General features: G+C 41.2%; 1 protein-coding gene across 1 annotated transcript in view; it reads left to right on the top strand.

Moving 5' to 3' along the window:
* ADCY8 (adenylate cyclase 8) overlaps window positions 1-22487 on the top strand; it is a 216489-nt gene that overhangs the window by 48500 nt on the left and 145502 nt on the right. The window lies entirely within an intron of this gene.

The following is a 22487-nucleotide window of genomic DNA, read 5'->3' as shown; positions in this document are numbered from 1 at the left end:
CATCCTGATTGGGGGGATGTTATAAGGATTTAAAAAATAGCTTTGGCCTCAAATGATATATTTCCTCAAAATAAAATTAGCTTTCAAAAAAATAAAGATTTGCTCTTATTAAAATTATTCATATATTTAAAATTAATGCATATCTTTGCCTCTGAAAGTGATGTTCAAAAAAGAATAACAAATAGGAATTATTAAAATTGGTTATAGAATGAACATATTTTATGTTCAACATATTTATAAGCTCTTGGGAATCCTATGCTCAATAGATGTATTCGTTCTACCATACTAGGCTCTTTTTTAAAGTTATGTGTATAGATTCACACTTGTTACTTTAAGCTTTGTGCAATAAAAGTTTGAGGAATTATAAAGAAAGTATCTTCAAAAAAATGCAACATTTTCTTCATTTTATTCTGATGGAATCATAAATAAAACATGGATCTTTAGGGAGGGAGGGAATATGGGGGTATATGTATAAATACAGCTGATTCACTTTGTTGTACAGCAGAAACTGATACAACAGTGTAAAGCAGTTATATACCAACAAAGAGCTTAAAATAAAAAAAAATAAAAAATAAAACAAACAAACAAACAAACAAAGGTGGATCTTTAAAGCGAGCAAAGCCAGGTCTGGGTAAGAATGGATGAGGCGGACAGGTAGGGTACAACCTGACAAAACTCAACTCCCACTGCCATCTGTTATTGCCAGGGTCACAGAGGAAACTCCTGAATTTCCAGATTTCCATAAAGTCGTACATGGATTTCATAGGATTCGCAATTAGGACATTTCTAAGTTGGTGTCTAGAAAAGCTGTGGAATCTCATAACAGATTTATTGTAGTTGCCCTGAACATCACTACAAAATAATTTAGAAAAATAACTTTAAGAAAGAAATCACCTTGTACAATAAACATGAGTGTCTTCCAATCTCTCCCAGGTTATATGTGGGTATATACGTGTATGTATATATAGACACACATTGTGTTCCTTGGCAAAACAGAGCAGTTGCCAGACTGGCACATCCCTTTTTCCATGGGATCTATGCCAACTCAGACAATGCCGCCAGGTTAATAATTTATCAGCTGTTCTTGGTGCTCTGTCACATCCAGAACTGCTACTTGATAAGTTGTCTGGGGACCTCAGTCTTTTATTTACAGTCCTGTGTGCACTATAACAATATAGTCCTGTGTGCATGATTCTGACAAAGTACTTCTGGTATATTGACCATCCCCTTTCCCTCTCCTGCTAGTATCGAAGCTAACTGGCTGTGTATCAGCCAATGCTAAAGTTACTTGCCATTGATACTGATCTCTGATTCAGGTTTCCATCATCCCTGAGAACTTCCTCAGTGGTAGACGGGCAGAGAAGGCACAGGCTTTCAAATGAGACTGCCCAGGATTTGACATCTTTCCTTAGTTACTTACTATCTTAGTGAACTTGAGCAAGCTCTGTCTTAGTTACTCCATCTGTAGCGTGCAGATAATAATACCCTTTCTGAAGAGGCTCTCTAATGGTTAGAAATACTGTATGCAGAGCCCTTGTAGCTCAGTGCAGAGTTTTTACTAGCACGATGGTGCACGATGATATATAAGAATCAGCCAACATAGCTCCATCCCAAGAGGAATCATTTGAGAAAGCCTTATGGATTGGCTTGTCTCCTGTGAAACCCCGGTTGAGAGTTATTCATACGGAAGGAAATCAGGATGGCGGTTCTCCTCGGGTGTACAGCAATCAGAACTCAGCCTTAGGCTCCAGATATTTTAACATATCATGTGTCATTCACAAATCCAACCCCATTTACATCTTCAAAGCTAATTATAATATTGTAACTGTTAGAAACTCTACACCATGTGAAGGAAACACTGTAAGTGCCTAAGTGACAGCAGATCCTTTTTCCTTAGGACATTATCCCAAGGATGACTAAATGGCATTTTATTTTTGCACTTGCATACTGAACCAAGAGGTCTTATTCTATAGAAGTGTTCAAGTTTTGCGGGATTTTTTTCAAGAACTGGCTTTCTCTCATGGTAGAATACAAAGGAAGTATTTAAGTGACTTAATTTGTTCCTCCATGAATTAATTGATTTATTGAGGTGCTATTATGTGCCATGAGCTTACTGGACCCTGGGACTATAATGGTGATTAGCAATCAGGTTCTGGTCTTACATAGTTTGTGGACAGAGATGGACAACTACACAGACACCTATATGGTGTTTGGGTTCTACTTAAACTGAAGGTTGATAGACGGTTACCTGAAAGAAACGATGCCTGAGTTGACTTGTGAATAGGATTTAATGCAGTAGAGAAGCAGTAAAGGGTACGGCATAAAGATCTCAAAAAAAACACACATAAACGTCTTGAAGGAAGAGAGAACACTGTCAGGGCACTTATGAGCACTCCCATGGTAATTCATTGATTTATTCATCCACCCATTCATGGTGGAATTACAGAGACAAAACCCTTGATCTCGCCTCTGCATTGGATGAGTAGAATTTTAATTATTGGAAGAGAAAGAAGAAAGAATTAGCAAAGGTACTGATGACAAGATATATGTGACCTGATGTATACCAGCAACACTGGGAAGCAAGTGTTCTCTGACACCTCCCAGCAAAGTTGTGTACTTTCTTCAGTACACAGCTTTTCCACTCAGAGGAAATATATACTTACGGAGTGTTAACCTGTGCAGTAGGCATTTTTCAGTGTGCTGTGTTTGCCAAAACAAACAAAACCCACTACAGATCTCTTTTATAGCATGCCACACTGGATCTCAATCATTGCATGCCTGTTTGTGAGGATAAACTGTCCCTTAAGAGTGACCTACAGGGCTTCCCTGGTGGCACAGTGGTTGAGAATCCACCTGCCAATGCAGAAGATATGGGTTGGAGCCCTGGTCTGGGAAGATCCCACATGCTGTGGAGCAACTAAGCCCATGCACCACAACTACTGAGCCCATGTGCCACAACTACTGAAGCCCACGCACCTAGAGCCCATGTTCTAGAAAAGAAGCCACCACAATGAGAAGCCCGCAAAGAGTAGCCCCCGTTCACCACAACTAGAGAAAGCCCGTGCACAGCAACAAAGACCTAACACAGCCAAAAAATAAAGTAAATAAATAAAATAAATTTATTTTTTAAAAAGTGACCTATAGCAGCAGTTTCTGAAAACTAGTGAGGAATAAATGGTTATGAAATGACTGAGATTGTCAATATTTGATAATAATTTTAGTAATGGTTACTAATCATTTTTCCAAAAAAAAAAATTTCCAAGCAATAGCTAAAGGATAAGTGACACAGGAGCCATGTTTCCTCTTGCCTGGTGAGTCCCACACCATGATGAGATGCTTGAAGTCCTCAGAATCAGGCTAAAATCCTTGGATAACGTGAGGTTTCGGGCATTGTTCTTAAGGTCGAGAGCAAGCAGACGAGAGAAACCAGCAAATGCTAAAACTCTTTGCTCAATGTCTCTTCTAAACTTGGTTTTTAACAAAGTTCCTTGAAGGTGACTTTCAACTTTACAACACCCTCGTTCCCTCCCATGGTAGCTGGCACAATACCAGGTAAAAACTCACTGGATAGGCCCAAATGTTGACATTTTTAATTTAGATGATTGACTTTAAGAAGTTGAGTACATATTGGCTCTTTTCTCTGGGAGGAAAGGGCTTTTGTCTTTTTAAAACAAAAGAAAACAAAACAAAAAAAATTTGTTATTAGTTGTAACTAGCACAGAGCATACTAAGCATCCCTTACCTGTCTGGTCTCTCTGTCTCCAGCTTCTCTTTCTCCAAACTGTTCTCCATCCCCAAACCCTGGTCTAGTTCAGAAACAGTACACTATAGGGGTCCAAAACAAAATCTTCAATGTCTGGAAGATCCAGATTCCAATCCTACTTCCTGTGCTTCCTGGCTTTGGGGATTTAGGCAAACTTCTCTCCTCTAAAGACCTTGATCTTGTGGGTGTAAGGTGATCCTAATGGTTCTACCTTTCTCCAAGGTCGTGGTGAGATTAAGGATGAACAGTTCTTAGTTCAAGGCAGAGGATGTGCTCAAGGCATATTAGAGAGGATGCTGTGATGGTAATGACTTTGATGTCACTCTTCTCTGCAGGAAAACCCTTCAGTGGTAACATTCCCTTCAAGATGAAATCCAAACCCCCACGCATGACCCAACAGTTTCTCCAGGACCTATCCTTTTTCCTCTCTCCTCAGGTTCTTCTCTGCCTCCTTGCCACAGACATGAAACCAAAGGACCACCTGCTCCCTGAAATGCTATTTCCTTTCACTGTGCTGTGTGGTTCTTTCAGCCTAGGAAGCCCTCCTCCTTCCACTACTTTCAGAGTAATGTCTCTAGCCTGAATATTCTCTTCCAGAATCCCTTCCTCCATGAGGCTTGCTTGTTGAGCTGAAATGTTTTTCTCATACTTCCAACGTGCCTTAATGTTAACCCTGTCATAGAACCTGTCATATAACATTTACTAGTCTGCTTTTCTCTTTTTCCATGGCCAATAAGGACTACTTAAAGGCAGCTATTCTATATGATGCATCTGATTCTCTGGTATTTATCCAGCACAATGGCTGAAATATAAGACCTTCTGATAACATTTATTTAACTGAGTTATATTGAATTCAAACTCTGGCTCCTTTCACTCTCACCTAAACCAGAGTCCTGTTGTAATAATTCTCCTGTATAAAAGTAAAGAGACTTGGGACTTCCCTGGTGGTTCAGTGGTTGAGACTCCGCACTTCCACTGCAGGGGGTGCAGGTTCGATCCCTGGTCGGGGAACTAAGAGCCCATGTGCTGCGCAGCCAAAAAAAAAAATAAGTAAAGAGACTTGTGCCCATTGTGACCCCCATTAAAAATTTGGTGGGAGGAGGACTCTTACCTAATTCAGAAGAGCCTGGGACAGGCTGAGAACATGTCTTAAGCAGATCTGCTAAAGGAATTTTCCATCTGGAAGCTACGTCTTGGAACATCTCTCTTTGGGGAGTTAGATTCTAATTATTGTAGTTTCTGTAACGCCACCTCTCTTCCCAAGTGATCCGAATGGCCCATATTTATTTTAAATATTAAAACGAATTAATTGTTTTTCTTTCAGCTTTGAGGATTGCCAAAACCTGCTTATGGTAATCATGGCATTTCGAGGTATCTCAGAAGCTCTGAGGGCGCTGGAATTAAGTTCTGACAGTGCCATATGTTGCAACAGCAGGAAGACTAAATGCAGCAGATGTTTTCGCTGCATTAAAGCAGTTCTGCTTAACTTCAACATCTTTGTTAGACAATATTGGTGTGAGCTAATGGTTTGGTCAGTAGGTTGGGTGAGAAAGTTGGGTTTCTTACAGAGGTTTGAGTAGGTTGCTTGGATGCGCGTTGGTGTTCAATAACATCTAGGGAAGTGTTTTTCAAGCTGTAGGTAACTGTTCACTAGTAAGGCAGAGCCTTGACATTCATTCATTCATTTAAGGAAGAATCAAGGTTGACCTGGAATTGGCAGGATCTCAGAATGTTTGTTTTTTCTGCTCCAATTAGATAGAGCTTCTCATTATGCTCCAAAAAAGACTTGATGCTATTCTCTGTCTCTTACATTTAAGACCACCCATGGGCTATCCATCATGTTCATTTTTATCTGTTACTAATGTATTTCATATTAGTTATTCTGTAGTTTGTAATGTAATAGTCTCAGTTTCCTGAATATTCTTATTATCTTACGACACTGATGCCTTGGCTTATGCTTTTCTCCCTACTCAGTATAACATTCCTTTCATCCCTAAACGTATCCACTCTTCAAAACTCAGCTCAAAGTTCACCTCCTCTGCAAAGACCCTCTCTCTTCCCCCTAGGTGTGACTTCCATGTTTCATTTGTTTATTTCTTTCTGGAGTTAATCTCTTTCTACATTCCGCTATGCTCTTGCTTTATTTTTCCTTCTACACTATACACTCTTTGAAGATTGGATATATGTTTCATTTGTATTCTTCACAATAACTGTGGATCCAAAAAGCGGAAAAGTCAAGCTCGGAAGAAAAGCAGAGACAATCAACATTTAATGAGCGCTATAATTGTGTTTTCCCAATATCCTTTCCCTCAAAAATATTTGTGAGTAAATAGATTTGAGAAACATTCTCCTCCCACGATAGGTCCTTGTCCTCCAAACCAGGAGTCTGATCTTTCCTTGACCATTAATAGCACTCACTTCCTCCATCTACCAGTCCAACTTCAGCTTCTCTTGTTCCTTTACATAAATGACTTCAGCCTAGGTAGAGTTCTGCTTAAGCGAAAGTTTAAAAGCCGTATTTTACGTAAAGACATCTGATCATCTCAGTCCTTGAAAGCTTCTCTACCTCTGTGCTCCATTTCTTTCCTAGTTTCATTTCATTTCTTTCAGATGTGCTGGGGAGAAAAAGTAAAATGTTATTCCAATCGCCATCCTCTCCCAATATATAATGCTTGGCAACCATTCTGTCCAATAGAATTTCCTGTGATGATTGGAAATATTCTGTATCTTTGTTATCCGAAAACCACTAACCACATATAACTATTTAGCAGCACATGAAATGTAGTTAGTGTGACTGAGGAATTGATTTTTTATTTTAATTCATTTAAATTTAAACAATTATATAGCCATTTTATCTCTTGTTTCTCTTTTGGGGATTTATCATGACTTCAGCCATCACTGTTGGGTGGTTCCATGTCAGTATCTCTAACACCATGTTCTTTTCTGAGCTCCAGAGGCCCATCCTCAACATCCTGCTGGACAGCTTCATCTGCATCTCCCCCAGGTACCCCTGCCTCAGCCCGTCCTTGATTCTCTCATCCCCTACAGAACACATTTTCTTTCTAATAGCACATCCTTGCACTTGATTCATCCACATCAACTGTGGCACCTACTCCTGTTGATGCCATGATCCCCTGTATTTACTAACTATCCCTATATTTCTTTTTCTGACACTACTTAAGTCCTCCCACAGAATAGCCTCCCAACTAGCACTAACCAGTTTCTAACTAATGTGAACTGGTCCCTCCACCCTGAAATTATTCTGGAAAAAGCTGTATTTTGCTTCTTCCATTTTCTTTATGATCTGTGAAATAGGAGACTCTACAAATATAGGAGACCTTGTGGGAATGTGTGGAGCATGAGCTCCTGTTTTCTCTCCATCTATTCTTGTCCCTCTCCACTCACAGAGAGGAAGACTCCCATGTAATGTATTTGTTGTCTAAAGCCTTATTGTGGAGTAAGAATGTGCATCCTCTTCTCTCCACAGGGAGCCCACCCATGCAGGCTGCTTTCCTCCCTACGGGGAGCCCACCGATTCAGTGACCTCACAGTGGCCCCGATGCTCTGTCTCCAACTGGGGAGCTGTAGCTCATACAAACAGGCGGCCTAGGACCCCCAATGTTCACTCACTTTGCAGCCACGGTCCCCATCTTTTTGCTGTAATAGTGTCTGGATTCCTGTCTGCCTCTTGTATCTATTTTTCAGCGGGTTCATTTGAGAGGTGAGAAAGGTAACTAATTCACATCTCAAAACCCCAGCACGGAGTGTAACACCTGTCAGGATCCTCTTCTCGTGCCCAGTTTTGATTATAGGAGGCTTCACACTAAAGGCCTCTATGGATTGCTACCGCCCGTAGACTGTCAACCAATCTCATTCATGCCGTATTACAGCCCATCCACTACCTGGCTCCTGCCCGACTTTTCAGTCATGTCACTTGCTACCTCTGTCCTTGTACTACTGGTACTCTCCATCCAGACCAGTAAACATGCCCCACACTTGTGTGCCTTTGGTTTCTTGCCCTCCAGGTCCCGTGTGTATCCTCCTCTGCCTTTCTCTGTGCCCCGGAGACTAACCTTTATGGATGCATCAACAGGCTTGCTACCTCTAACTTCTGGTTGGGTTTGCACAATGAGAGGCACTGGCTGGAGACTAGAGGATGGAAAAGCAAAGAGGCCAGTGGATTTATCTCCCCATTGTCTACCCAGCTGGATGGTTGACTAACAGTAGTTGCATTTCTCTACCAAAGGCCACAGTTTCTTTTTTTTTCAATAAATTTATTTATTTTATTTATTGGCTGCATTGGGTCTTTGTTGCTGCACCCAGGCTTTCTCTAGCTGTGGCCAGCGGGGGCTACTCTTCATTGCAGTGTGCGTGCTTCTCATTAAGATGGCTTCTCTTGTTGCAGAGCATGGGCTCTAGGTGTGTGGGCTTCAGTAGTTGTGGCTCGCGGGCTCTAGAGTGCAGGCTCAGTAGTTGTGGCGCATGGGCTTAGTTACTCTGCAGCATGTGGGATCTTCCCGGCCCAGGGATCGAACCCATGTCCCCTGCATTGGCAGGCAGATTCTTAATCACTGTGCCACCAGGGAAGCCCTAAAGGCCACAGTTTCTATCTGGCAGCCATTTCCTAAGGCTACAGAGTTTTCTAGATTCCAGGAGTGTTTGTCGCTCCCTTCTTCATAGTGTTGGGGTGCTTGAGCATCCCCTATTGGGTTCCTTAACTCTTCATTAAACTCTTTCATTACCTCTTTTGAGGTACCAATTGTGTCCCTCCATAATTACCTACTCCTGTTGCTCCCAATGCAGGAGATGCCCATCTCCCTCTATCTATATTTGTGAGACAATTTAGCAGAGCAGAAAGAAAAGAAATCAGAGAAATCCTGCTCTGTCCAGTATCAGTGGCCACTAGCCACATGTGGATATTGAGCACCTGAAATGTGCCTGGTCTAAACTGAGATGTGCTGTGAGTACAGGATGCACATCAGATTTTGAAGACAATACCAAAAAAAAAAAAAAAGAATGCAAATTACCTCATTGATAACTTTTTATATCTTGATTATATGTTGATTACACAGGGAAATGATATACTTGGGGCATATGGGATTAAATAGACTATACTACTGACATGAATTTCAATTGTTTCTTTTTCCTTTTTTTATGTGTGCACTAGGAATTTTTAAATTCCACATGTGGCTCATACTCTGTTTCAACTGGACAGTGCTGGCCTAGACGCTCATCCCGTGTCCATTTCCAACTTGCTCACCTGACTTTGAGCAAGTTGTCGAATCACTTTATGCGTTTCCTCGTCTCTCAATTAGAAATGATCACGCGTACCCTAACCCACGGGGGCATTCTGAGAGACAAATAACATAATGCCTGAAAAAGTGTTATTTCAACTGTAAAGAACTCTACAAATGTTAGGGCTATTTCTGCGAAAATCTCACCAACGCCCCAAACCGATGCTGAGATGTCCTCCCTTTAGAAAGCCTCTTCTACTGTTTCCAGTCAAGAGCTACTTCTCTTTCCTTGGCACTTAGATGTTTTGCTTAACGTGGGTTCTTGCCACTCTGCTTAGTATTGTGGTTAACACCGTGATTCCCCTCTGTCAGTAAGATTTGGAGCAGTGGGCAGAAACACAGTGTTAATGGCCTTTGACCCTCCTGTAACAGCTGACTTCACTCAAAGGATTCGTGTTTACCCCCCTGCAACATTTGCAACCATCTGGCTGCCTAGTTCTTTGCAATCTTTCTAGCACGTTATTTGCATCTTCCAGCATGGTAGAAAGAGTGAAAGCTTTGAAGAAGAACAAAGCTGGATTTTTTTTTTAATAAATAAATTTATTTATTTATTGGCTACATTGGGTCTTCATTGCTGCACAAGGGCTTTCTCTAGTTGCGGTAAGCAGGGGCTACTCTTTGTTGCAGTGTGCAGCCTTCTCATTACAGTGGCTTCTCTTGTTGTGGAGCATGGGCTCTAGGCGCATGAGCTTCAGTAGTTGCAGCACGTGGGCTCAATAGTTGTGGCTCATGGGCCGTAGAGCACAGGCTCAGTAGTTGTGGCGCACGGGCTTAGTTGCTCCGCAGCATGTGGTATCTCCCTGGGGCAGGGATCGAACCCATGACCCCTGCATTGGCAGGTGGATTCTTATCCACTGTGCCTCCTAGGAAGTCCCGAACAAGCCTGGATTTGATTGCTAGTTCAAACTCCAAGTCTGGGTGACCTTGGGTGCACCATTTAAACTCTCTGAACGTTGGATCCTTTATCTGTCAAAAATTAGCATCCCTGTATCTCAAGGTTGCTGTGAAGAAATCAAGCAATGCAGATGAGAGATGGACATCATAGTTTGTCCTTGACCTATTAGACCACTTGGGCCATATCCTGAGTTTTAGAGCAGAACACCCTCCAATTCTAGTAACTACAGTTTTTCTTCTTGCTATTTGTTTTCTTGTCTTTGGCATCTCTGTGCAGTACTAATTTTAAATACTCCCCCTGATCCAAAGAGAGGCCATCATTCTGCACTTATTTGCATACAATTAACATTTCCAGAGGCACCTCGGATAGAGGCAATCCATCCCCATCATTGCCCGCAACACCTCTGATTCCAGCTGGGAGAAGCTGAAGAGCAGCCTAACAGCCGTGTGGGACCCTTTTATCTCAAAAATCTGTCCTGGGAATTTTGACTAAAGAAACTGGAATTGGAAACTTCACACAGCCTAAGTGTAAAATGATGAAGGGAAGGTATGATTTGTAGCCTGGCTATAGTTGAAAGCACATTTCAAAAGTGGTAGTAGAATAGACGAAGGGAAAAATGTGTATTTTTTTTTTGAAAATCCATGCCTAAAACAGTTTATTTCAGCTGGATGTAAGTATGGGTCCATTAACAGGAATTCTACACCCTCTATTTGGCACGAAGATGGATTGACCATAAAAGAGGGCAAGTAATCAAAAAATACTTTTAGAGCAATCTGAGGACAGAACCATTCTAGAATTTTCTTTGCTTCCAGTCTTTTGCAAATATCATGCCCACACCTAATTCAAAAGCATTTTTTAAGAAAGAAACTGAGTATTTCTGAAGCATTCGACTTCTCATAGAAACAAAAGCTTGCTTTCTTTTCACGCTCATATTCTGTTGTTTGTACTATATTTAATTACATTTCATTTTAGCATTTGCAAATACAGCTGATATAAACAAATTTGGAAACACAGGCTACTGCCTCTAGGTAAAAATACAACATGATTGATGATGCAGACATGAGAGGTAGACTAGACAGGGCCAGCTAGCTATGAGTATTTAACATGTTGGGGACCTCCATCAGTAGGATAACTTATTGGATCATTTAAGTAGGAGTTTACTGTAATGTAATGCCATTTTGTAAATTATCTATGAAAGTCCAAAAAATCCAAATTGACCTTTTAAAAATGTTGAAACTACTCTTTTTCTTAAACTTTGGGGTTTTATTTATTTATTTACTTACTTATTTATTTATTTTTGTCTGCACTATGCGGCATGCAGGATCTTAGTTCCCCAACCAGAGATTGAACGCATGCCCCCTGCACTGGGAGCACAGAGTGCTGGACCGCCAGGGAAGTCCCTGAAAATACTCTTGATTAGCAGTGGGAGTCTCTAAAGTTGAGACTAGCTGAGAACTAGACTTTCAAAGCAAATAGAAATTTGGCATAAAGTGAAATCATCATTTCAATCTCCATTCACTCAACAAGCATAGATCCTTCCTTCTCCAAAACTTTCATCTCTTCAGTATTTCCTCTCAGTGAACAGCATCACTGGTCCACCAGTTCTCCAAGCTCACGTGAACTCCTCCTCTCCTTCTTCCCTGATATCCAGTCACGATCATCAGCAGTTGGATCACCTTCTTGGGCATCGCTCATACTTTTCTCCACCTTTCTAATCCTACTTCTTGTTCCATTTCTCTCCCGGATCACATCAATAGCCCCTTCACTCCCTACATGTTGTTATCCATGCCGCAGCCAGAGTGATCCTTACAAAATCAAAATCTGGTCAGGTCACCTCCATGACTCTATATGGGATTTAATTGTGCCTCCCCCTCAATTCATGTCCACTTGAACCTCAAAATATGACCTTATTTGGAAGGAGGGCCTTTGTATATGTAATCAAGTTAGGATGAATTTATACTGGATTAGGATGGGCCTTAATTCAATATGACTGGTGTTCTTAGAAGAAGAAGAGAGAACACACAGATACACAAAGAGAGGAAACACACAGGAAAAATACCACGTGAAGACAGAGGCGGAGACTGGAATGATGCATCTACAAGCCAAAGAACACCAAGGGCTGCTCGCAGCCACCAGAAGCTGGGAGAGTAGACAGTGTCTCTCTAAGAGCCCCCAGAAGGAACCAAACTGCCTACACCTTGATTTCAGGTCCTGACCTCCAGAACTATGAGAGAAGAAATTTCTGCTGTTTTAAGTCATCAGTTTTGTGGTGACTTTTTACAGCACTCTTAGGAACTTAAGATAATTACAGGTTCCCACTGCCTTTAGAATGAAATCCAATTCATTCCTCACCTCTCCACCTTAAACATTACCTGGATAGAATTAGTAATAACTAGCCTATGTATAGCATTTACTGTGTGCTAGATGCTGTACTATACACTTTGCATATACTACTTCATTTAATCCTCAGGACAACCCTATGTGGTGGGTGGTATTTTAACCTCCATTTTATAGATGAGGAAACCGATAAACAGAGAGGTTACATAATAGCTAGTAAGTTGCAGAGCTGGTATTCCTACCCAAACAGTCTTGCTCCAGAGCCCATATACCAACTATTATGCCATGTGTGTTAATTAAGTCCCCTGAACATACCAACCTATTCACTATCCCCACATCATCATATATCCCTCCCTTCTCTGGAAGGGTCCTTGCCCTCTCTTCCTCCCTGGAGATTCTCCAACTAGCTTCAGTCCTGGCAGTAAGGAGAATGCATTTCCTCATGTTACTGAATATCTAGTGGTAGGTGCACAAATGCCTCACCAGGACTGTGGTGTAATCAATGGAAATAGAAAGACATGGGGAAATCAAATGAATTTTCTTAAATAGGGAAAAGATATAGTGATTCTACTCAGAGAAGTGTCTAGTGGAGGTGCCAGCTTCCAGTGAAACCTCCATGAAAGCTCCTACTGCCAGTGATGGAGGGCCAAGGGTAGTGCAGGGTTTGGGGGCATTTCCGTTTGCTTTTCTTGCATGGGGTTTTTATGCCCTCCTTGCGCCTCCCAACTATTCCAAAGGCCCCAGCTTTGCCCCTACCTGCCCACCAAGTGCAAGAAACTGATAGCCACCGAAGATTATTTTACAAGGTAGACACTCCTCCCAAACCAGTTTTAGACTCACTGCATTCCATTCCTAACAGGCTTCAGGCACAGTTTGATCCAGGGGCTATTTAGTACATTTGGCTGATGTCCTTTCACTATTTAGGACTCAAGTAAGTCATCAAAATCCAATCAAAATTCCACATTAATCACTTTTTTTTCTCAGAGACCTCTTCAGAGTTTTCATAATAGTAGCAAATATATTATCAATATCCAATCAAGTTAGTGCATTATGAAATGTAGACCAAACCCTGAGTTAGGTGCCAAGAATAATAATGTTTTTTAGATACAATTTTTCAGAATAAACTGTAGTTTGGTAAGTTTGGCACTTTGCAACTGGTCTTATGTGGCATGTCTTTTATCTTGGCACTGGATTGCAAGTTTCTTGATCCACGGAGGAACTCGTATTTTCCCCCCATAATATCTGACTTGGTATTAGACATTCAGAAAGTAACATTGTATCAAATGAATAAAATAATGATTGAATTAGGGAGCATTTCCCATGAGGCCCCTTCCGCAAATAGGAGAGTATTGTTGACAAATATGGAAGAACAATTTCCCTATCCCCTGTAGTCAGTTGGTTGCTGGCTTCTGCAGAGGTTTTCACATCCCATAGAGGGTGTTCCTGTTGAACTCTCCACTCCATCAACTCTTCTTTCTTCATTCCCATTGTCCAGAAGAGCTTGTGGTTTATCTATGGAAGCCACCTCTTTTGTCGATAATCACTGGGATGTAAATATTTCATTGTGTACACCTCCTGACTCTCCAACAGTGCAAAGCATTTCATTTTTCACATCTATTATCCTGGTATCTCTTCAGAACAGGCAAGAGACAGGTGGTGCCCTGGGCTGACTTCTATCGTAATGTCATTCATATTTTATTGCAGTCATTTTTGGTCTCTCGATCAACTAGACTAGATGCACAGAGAAGGCAGTAGTGAAGCTTATCCACTGCTCTGCTCAGTGCAGAGCACAATGCCTGCCACTAACTCATTCCTCAGTGCACATTTGCTAAATAACAGCTTGTTGGATGCATGAATGAGTAGTGGCTGACATTCAATGATAGATCATACAAAGTGTGAAAGAGATTATGACGTGAGAGTTAGGCACAGGTGATCCATTGCGGTTGTGAAAAGGATAAACCCAGATGCATCCCGATGCCTGGGTTCACATCCAGGCACTGCCACTTGCTAGCTCTGTGCCCTTGGGACAACTCCATAACCTCTCTGATTTTCACATCTGCGTAATGGCAAGAAGAAATATTCCTTCCTCATGTGTTGCGAGGATTAAATGAAATGATTCATGTACAGAGCTTGATCTATAGTAAGTGCCCAGTAAGATCTGTTGTTTGTAGTGAGGTTGTCAATATAATTGCTACTCTTTCTTAGGCATTGGCTTTAATCATGAACTAATACATTCCACAGAAAACAATATCCCCAGACTATCAGAAACTGAATTGATTTTTAAATTAGTAAAGGGAGAAACAGACTGAGATGTTTGGAGTGTGAGAAGTTGGGAAAACCAAAGGCAATTGAATTACATCGTATGTTGTAAAGGGTACTTGCTAGTATTTGTTGACTGAAACAATAAAAGAGAGAGCTAATGAATGAATGAGTACTACATGTATTTTCCAGGTAAAATCTGATGATTGTGATATTATCCAATTTTCAAATGTAAATGAGAAATGTTTGATAATTGTTCTTCTCGGGAGCAGAAAATTGACATGAGCTCATAATTAAACATCGAAGGGAAAAGGAATGATTCAGCTCTTTAGCCAGTTGGTTTTATAGGCTATGAGGAGTGGGTTACAGAGAACACGTGCCCACATCTGACGAGCAATTTCAACATTTATAGAGATTTTGACCTTTGCAGAGGTGTGGCCGCTAAGGGGCCACCAGCCACACTGCCTATGCCGTGTCCTCCAACCTTTGACTCAGTTCCTTTTTTGGAGGTCTGGCCTTGACAGTCCTGGTTTTTTGAGATGCAACAGAAACAGGATATGCAACTTGGTGTCCTGCTTAATAGGTAAGCTGGTCTTGATCAAATTACTTCTCTGAGCCTCAGTTTCTTCACCTATAAAATCATTTTACAGTACTAATTTCTACCTCCAGGATTCTTTTGACCATTAAATGAGCAAGTACATGTGAAGGTAATTTTTAACTGTACACACACTACAGACATAAGTTATTCTTTTTTTATTATTTTTTAAAATGTCATTAAAGAGAATATACAATCTCCTGATAACGGTGCAAGCAAGGTGCTTATTTGAATTTCAATCCATCTTTTGACCTCCAAAGTAGCTCTCTATCCCGATTGCTAGTGAAATGTGATGTTCTTGAATAAACATGAAAAGCTCTGCTCCATATCAAGATAAAACATAAATTCAATATTTTAAAAACTTCAATGGAGGAGTGTATAAAACATCTGTAAATTAATCTTTAAAAAGATACCAGAATCATAACAATTGAATTAGAAACTAAGAATTCACTGTGTCAGAGACGGTGTGCAAATAGTCTTCTAAAACACATATTGTAGCGTACTTATAACCAGGTATCTATGGAAACAGCTGCATATTAATACTTGGAATGGGCCACACTGTGTTTTACCTGTCCACATGCAGCCACAGGCTCCAAAGTGTTGGCATCTTCCAACATTTATAATAATGAAAGACAGTTTGCCTGCTCAGAAGCTGACATGATGACGCTGATGAAGTTTAAGCTTCAGGGCCCCTCGCTTCCAACACCCTCCAAGAGGTCCTCGCAAGTTTGTAGTTACAATTCGCAATGTTTTTCTTAAAGAAGATCCTTCCAATTTATTTAAGTCTCAGGACCCATAAACCTAGATCAGCCCACTTGAAACAGATGGAAACGTTTCTCTCCATCACACCTTCAGGACTGAAGCCTTTACCTTGTAAATGCTCTAGTGGTTACCATCCTCAGACATGGATACCAGTTTGAAATTCATGTGCTTTGCCACATTTGTCCAAATATTCTTGGGGGAAAAAAAAAAACCATCAATAATCATACAATGTAAAGGTCTTTTCCACACCAGGACTTGCAGTTGTCTAAAAGATGTGAGTGTTTTTAGCCTATTGAAACAATATTTGGTGGCTTTTATAACATTGCTCCTCAGCACCTGTGATAGCATATTATTAGAACAGATTTTGAAGTGACCATGGTCTGAAAGGAGTTTATCAGAATTGAGGGAATTGTCACTGAGAATTATCCAAAGGCAAGTCTATCTGTGACTTCTGATTTTTTTCAGTGTTAGAATTTCACTGGATAAAGAAGATGTGGCACATATATACAATGGAATATCAGTCAGCCATAGAAAGGAATGAAATTGAGTTATTTGTAGTGAGGTAGATGGACCTAGAGTCTGTCATACGGACTGAAGTAAGCCAGAAAGAGAAAAACAAATACCATATGCTAACGCATATATGTGAAATCTTAAAAAAAATGGTACTGATGAACCCAGTGGCAGGGCAAGAATAAAGATGCAGATGTAGAGAACAGACTTGAGGACAGCGGTGGTGGGGGGCGGGGGGGAGGGTGTGGAGGGGAAGCTGGGACAAAGTGAGAGAGTAGCATTGACATATCTACACTACCAAGTGTAAAATAGATGGCTAGTGGGAAGATGCTGCGTAACACAGAGAGATCAGCTCGGTGATGGGTGATGACCAATGGGCTGGGATAGGGAGGGTGGGAGAGAGGCTCAAGAGAGAGGGGATTTGGGGATATATGTATAAATACAGCTGATTCACTGTTGTACAGCAAAAACTGGCACAATAAAGTGATTATACTCCAGTAAAGATCTGAAAAAAGAAAAGAATTTCACTGGAAAATCTTTTTCTGGGAAAATCCCAACTGTGTTTACAGGCAAGTTAATTGCTACATAGACTCAGACAGACCTGGTTTTAAATCCCAGCTTTGCACCTTATTAGCTGCAGAAACTTGGGTAAAGAATGTAACTCGCTGTCCTTCGGGTTTCTTATCTGTTACACTGGAAATAATCCAACCCCCCTCATTGAATTATTGTGAGACTTACTTGAAATAAAGGCTGTGGTGTGACTGAGGGACAGGCGCCACGGGGCCCCACTATACCGCCTCTCCTCCAGGTCACTCCTAGTGTCCCCAAAGGGCCAGGTTCTTACTTCTGTGACTGAAATGAGCCGCTGAGGTGTTCCTGCATCTGGGCTTCCTCCAGGCTGTGTGTTCACTGGGGCTGGAGTCTATTCAGCACTTAGGAACGCTTCAGGCATGACAGCTGTTTATTGAAGGAAATTGAACTGAATAGTCAAATAGAGGCAAATGGGCACACTCTTTCGGTGTGTGATAGAATAGCAGGGAGATGGGTGGTGTGTGGCATTTGCACATATATAGTCAGGAGGACTTCCAGGGCAGGGTGTACATAATTGCTAAGGTCCTGATGAATTTTAGAAAGGATTTTTGCATGTTGATGAAATTATAAAATGCCTTCCTGCTCCCCTTACTCCTGCCGCAATTAAACGGAAGGACTTTTCTTGTCCCTTGGCCTTGGAGGTGGGTTAAGTCCTCTCTTGGGACATCAGTATTTCTCTTCTAGACCTTATGGACCAGCTTCCTACTTGCTGTGAAGGGCAGGGATTAGGAAACCACTGATGCCACAGCTGTTAGTTCCAGAGCGATGCCACCTTTTTGGTGCCTCCCCCCCCCCCCCCCCGCCACCCGCCACCCACCCCGGCAAAATATGGAGAATGGCCACCTTCCAAACAGCCACAAATTTTGTGACTGGATACCAGAAGACTGCTATTTCAAATCCCACTATCTCCACAACCATGATTGCCAGCAACAAAAAGCAGAAGTAGATGAAAAATAGCTTCTATCTCACTTCCAAATTCTAAATCTTGCAGGAGGGCATCTAATTGTCAAAACCCAAATCAGATCCAGAGGTTCAGGACTTGGGGAAAGGCAGTCACTAGCTTTTCAGCTTCTAATTCAGAAAGGGATATTCGTGGCCTTTTTACTCTTTCAACTGCAACTCCCAGTTTTGTTTTTTTTAATTAGGTAACAAGTACATTTCTGCATATGCCCATATGTATGAATATAGCTATTTGGGTTTTTTAATTAATTTTCATTGGCGTATAGTCGATTTACAATGCTGTGTTAGTTTCTTCTGTACAGAAAAGTGAATCAGTTATACATAGACCTATATTCACTCTTTCTTAGATTCTTTTCCTATGTAGGTCATTACAGAGTATTGAGCATCTCCTAGTTTTAAAAATCACTTACCGGCTCCCTCTTCCCTTATGGGCTAAAGACCAAATTCCTTGTCCTGCATTCAAGACCCATTCCAAACTGTTTCCAGTGGAATTCTCAAGTCTCAGTTCTGACCAATTTCCCTTCATCAAGAACCTTCCACAGTGGTGAACTCATCCGCAAACTGGCCATCCTCCATCCATCCTCTGCATCTTTGAGCATTGCTTGAATGTGCTTCTCTGATTCTGTCTAGCAAGCTCCCTTCTTTTAAGAGACTAATATCCAGCTGAAATGTCTCATCCTCAATAAAACCCCTCTGTGAAGTAGGCAGAGCAAGGTTTAATGCTTGCTTTTATATCTGAAAACTCAGATTCAGAGATATTAAGTAACTTGTCCAAGATCAGAAAATTAGTAAGCATATGCCCCAAAAAAGACTCAAATTCAGTTCTTCAGATCGTAATTTCCGACCTACATATCAATGTCTTTTTATTGAAAATAGCACCATACTTAGTCGTTTACCTGTGTCTGAGAAAAGTAGAGAAACTTGTGTGAAAGAGTCTTTTAGCTCTCTCTAAAAAGACTTTGATTTCCTCAAGCCTTAAGAAGTACTTAAAAGAGAGATTTTCAAGAGGGGCTGCTTAGCAGCAAATTTAGTGTCTAATGTCTTCTGGGCTCACAAATGTGTTCTTTATTCCTCACATTTGACTAAATTTCTTTCAGGAGAGCTCAGCATCTCGCCCGAGTGTCGTACTGCCTTTGGTTTACCATTTCATTCCCAAAGAAAAAGTAAAGTGTTGTCCTTTTTATTTCATCATGTTAGAGTCGTTGATACATCCAAGTAGACTCTCAACCAAAGGTTACCATGGGTGTGCTGAGCCTTGATTAGGGTGAGATGGATGACAGAGGTCTGCATTGCCACATCATGGACCACTCTGCTTTCAAAGAGCTGATAATTGGGGGGAACGGGTATACTATATGCCAGGATCCAGGAGTGGAGAGGAGTATTTTATTGCTGGCATTGTTTAAAACTGCCAGTGAATGGTGATAATAAAAAGCAGGACAACCTTAATCCTGTTATAATTTTTTTTTTTTTTGGCCACACTGCGCAACTTGTGGGATGTTAGGGTTTGAACCCGGGCCCTCAGCAGTAAAAGCACAGAGTGCTAATCACTGGACTGCCAGGGAAGTCTCTTGTTATAATTATTTTAAATTCTCTACAGGCAAGAGACCCCCTTACTGCCTGCACCTGGTACAGACCACACCCACTTCCTCCTCCCCACTCGCAGGATTGAAAAGACATATTTCACTGGGAGCTACTGTTATCATCTTACAGATGAAGGAAATGAGGCTTGGGGAGGTTGAGTAACCTGTCTAGGATCACACAGCTAAGTCACAGGATCTGAGTCACAGTCTATGAAGGAGGCATGGCCTCGGGTGGCCCCATGTACTGGCATCTCCGGGCACAGAGAAGGAATTCAGCAGTGACTGAGCAGATGGAAGGGTGAGCCAAGAGCTTTGTCTCAAGGCTTCCAACCTGACACATCAGGGAATTACTAAATGAAGGGACCTGAGAAACTCTCAACTCCTTGAAAATATAAAAAGTCCCCAAAATCTGAATTTTGTGACTCATCGTTTAAATTGCACTCTGTATCATGGTCTATAGACTGTGGAACAATGCAGGCCATGGTCTATGACTTGAGCACTGGGATGAATTAAAACGCATCTGATGACTACTGCTATTTAATAAGCACCTATTGTGTACCAGGATCTATAAAAGAGGCTTTGTCATTGAATATAAAAAGTGATTCATGGGAGGCAGGTATTATTATTCCCATTTTGTAGATGAAGAAACTGAGGCACAAAGGAGTCACTCATATAAGGTATCATGGCCTCAGAACAAGTCCATTGTTGAGCTCAGACAGGATTCAACTCAAGCTTGCCTGGGGCCAGAACGTTTTAGTCTTTGCATTTCTGAGCAGAACCGGAGTCCCTGGGGTCTTAGACCACCAACAAGTAGACATGAGTATGACCCATTCTTTTTTAACCTCTTGATGAATCAGCCTAAAAGTCACATATAGAATATTCTTTATATCCTTCAGGAGACAATTAAACAATAGCTTCCACATAGCTGTGCTCACACTTAGCTTTCAGAAACAATAAGAGTTATGGAAGAACATTCCGTAAAAGCCCTTTAAGATAAAAGTTCAAGTGCCACAGTCAAGATTTTGATCAAATTTTTAATTCTTTTAATTGTTGAAAGTGTGACTGGAGGTTTTTCACTGTGTACCCCAATTGCCTTTTCACATACAGTCTGCCCTCCCTATGCATGGGTTCCTCATCGGCAGATTCAACCAACCGCGGATGGAAAATATTTGGAAGAAAAAAATTCCAGAACGTTCCAAAAAGCAAAACTTTCATTTGCTGCACACCAACAATTATTTGCATAGCACTGACATTGTGTTAGGTTTTATAAGTAATCTAGAGATGATTTATGGCATACAGGAACATATTCATAGGTTATGTGCAAACACTATACCATTTTATATGAGGGTAGGTCAAAAATTATCCACACTCTGGTTATATTAAAACTTCTGTAAATTCTACAGCCAGAGTGTGGACAATTTTTGACTCACCCTCGTATAAGGCACCTGAGCATCCATGGACTTTGGTGTCCGTAGGGGGTCCTGGAACCAATTCTCTTGGATTCTGAGGGACAACTGTATTCTATTCATTTTCCCCATATTTCCTACATAATGTCCCTACTCTAAAAGCTTTACGCTTTAGCACCACTATACAATTAGAGCTCTAAAACAATGCTTAAAATAGAGCATGCTTGCCAGGGAATTTAACAAACATTTGGCCTGTGGTTACAGGGTGCTAGACACTATCTAATTCTTTTACAAATATGAACTCATTTAACCCTACACCAACCCTATGTAGTGATGCTAAGATTATCACCTCCAATTTACAGAGGGGAAACTGGGGTACAGAGAAGTTAAGTCAGAGTCAGGAAGGGGTAGAATTAGGATTCAAACCCAGAACCCAGCTCCAGGGCCATGCATGTAACTGCCATACTGCACTGCAGTTTCCCTCACTTACCTTTACTTCAGATTCCCTGCTCTCCATCCCTCCTGTCAGAGCTAGACCCTTGTTCAGGGAAAGCCATTTATCTATTATGCATATCTTCCTTCTACAAACATACGTTGGCTACCATATTGTACACGTAGGTTTTTTTGCCACCACGTACCCCACTTTTCTGAGACTTCCTCCTCCTGGCTGCACCCAACCCACCCCTCTTCTTGGTTACCCCATTCATGACCATGATCTCTATCCTGACCCTGCCCCCTGACCATGAGCCTTAGGTAGAAACAGATGTTTGACCCAAGCAGAGCCCCGAGGCAGACATGTTGAGTCTTGAATGGAGCAAGAATCTTCTCAAAATGGCCAAAGATATAAGGCATCAGGACCAACAGCTCCCAGTGGCTGAGACGTGAGAGAGAAGGATGAAGCTGACCTACAAGGAAGCAGAGACCCAAATTTAAGGGAAAGAGTCATTACGGGTCCCTGGGTTGTTTTGTTTCCAAAGTCCAGCCTCAGTTTTACCCTTAGATTCCTTGAGACACTCAGTATAGTTATGATAAAGTGTCATTTTTCTTAAGCTATATTGAGTAGGGAACCTGTCTCTTCGTCACCAAAGGAGTCAGATAATATGGCCACTTCCTCACTAGGCTCTGGAGGTGGAGAAAACATCCTCTTGGCTCTCAAATGCTTCACAGTTTAGTGAGGGTGACAGACACCCAAATAAGAATTGTAAAATCCCTTTAGCTGAAGTTATCTGGATGGGAGGTTGCTTGGTTAATTGAAAAAGTAGGCTGAAATTGGGAATTATGAACAATTCGGCTTAAATATTTTATTTGTAACTTAAACTTAAAATAATAAGTTCATTGTCTGGCCTCTTAAAATAAGGCCAAGGTATTTTTCTTAGCAGAGATCTATTGTTCCTTTCAGAGACCACAGCTAACAAACAGTGCATCAGCCAGGATTTGTATTTCTTTAAAATGGAGCCACATGTTTAAAAGTACTCACAAAATTATCAGAAGGACTTCCGGATTTTTATTATTTTTCCCACAAATTTGTATGGCTG

Source organism: Hippopotamus amphibius, chromosome 5 (assembly GCF_030028045.1).
Source record: "Hippopotamus amphibius kiboko isolate mHipAmp2 chromosome 5, mHipAmp2.hap2, whole genome shotgun sequence".
NCBI lineage: Eukaryota > Metazoa > Chordata > Mammalia > Artiodactyla > Hippopotamidae > Hippopotamus > Hippopotamus amphibius.
Note: the sequence above shows the minus strand (reverse complement) of the source record. Positions and strands in the feature narration are given on the sequence as shown.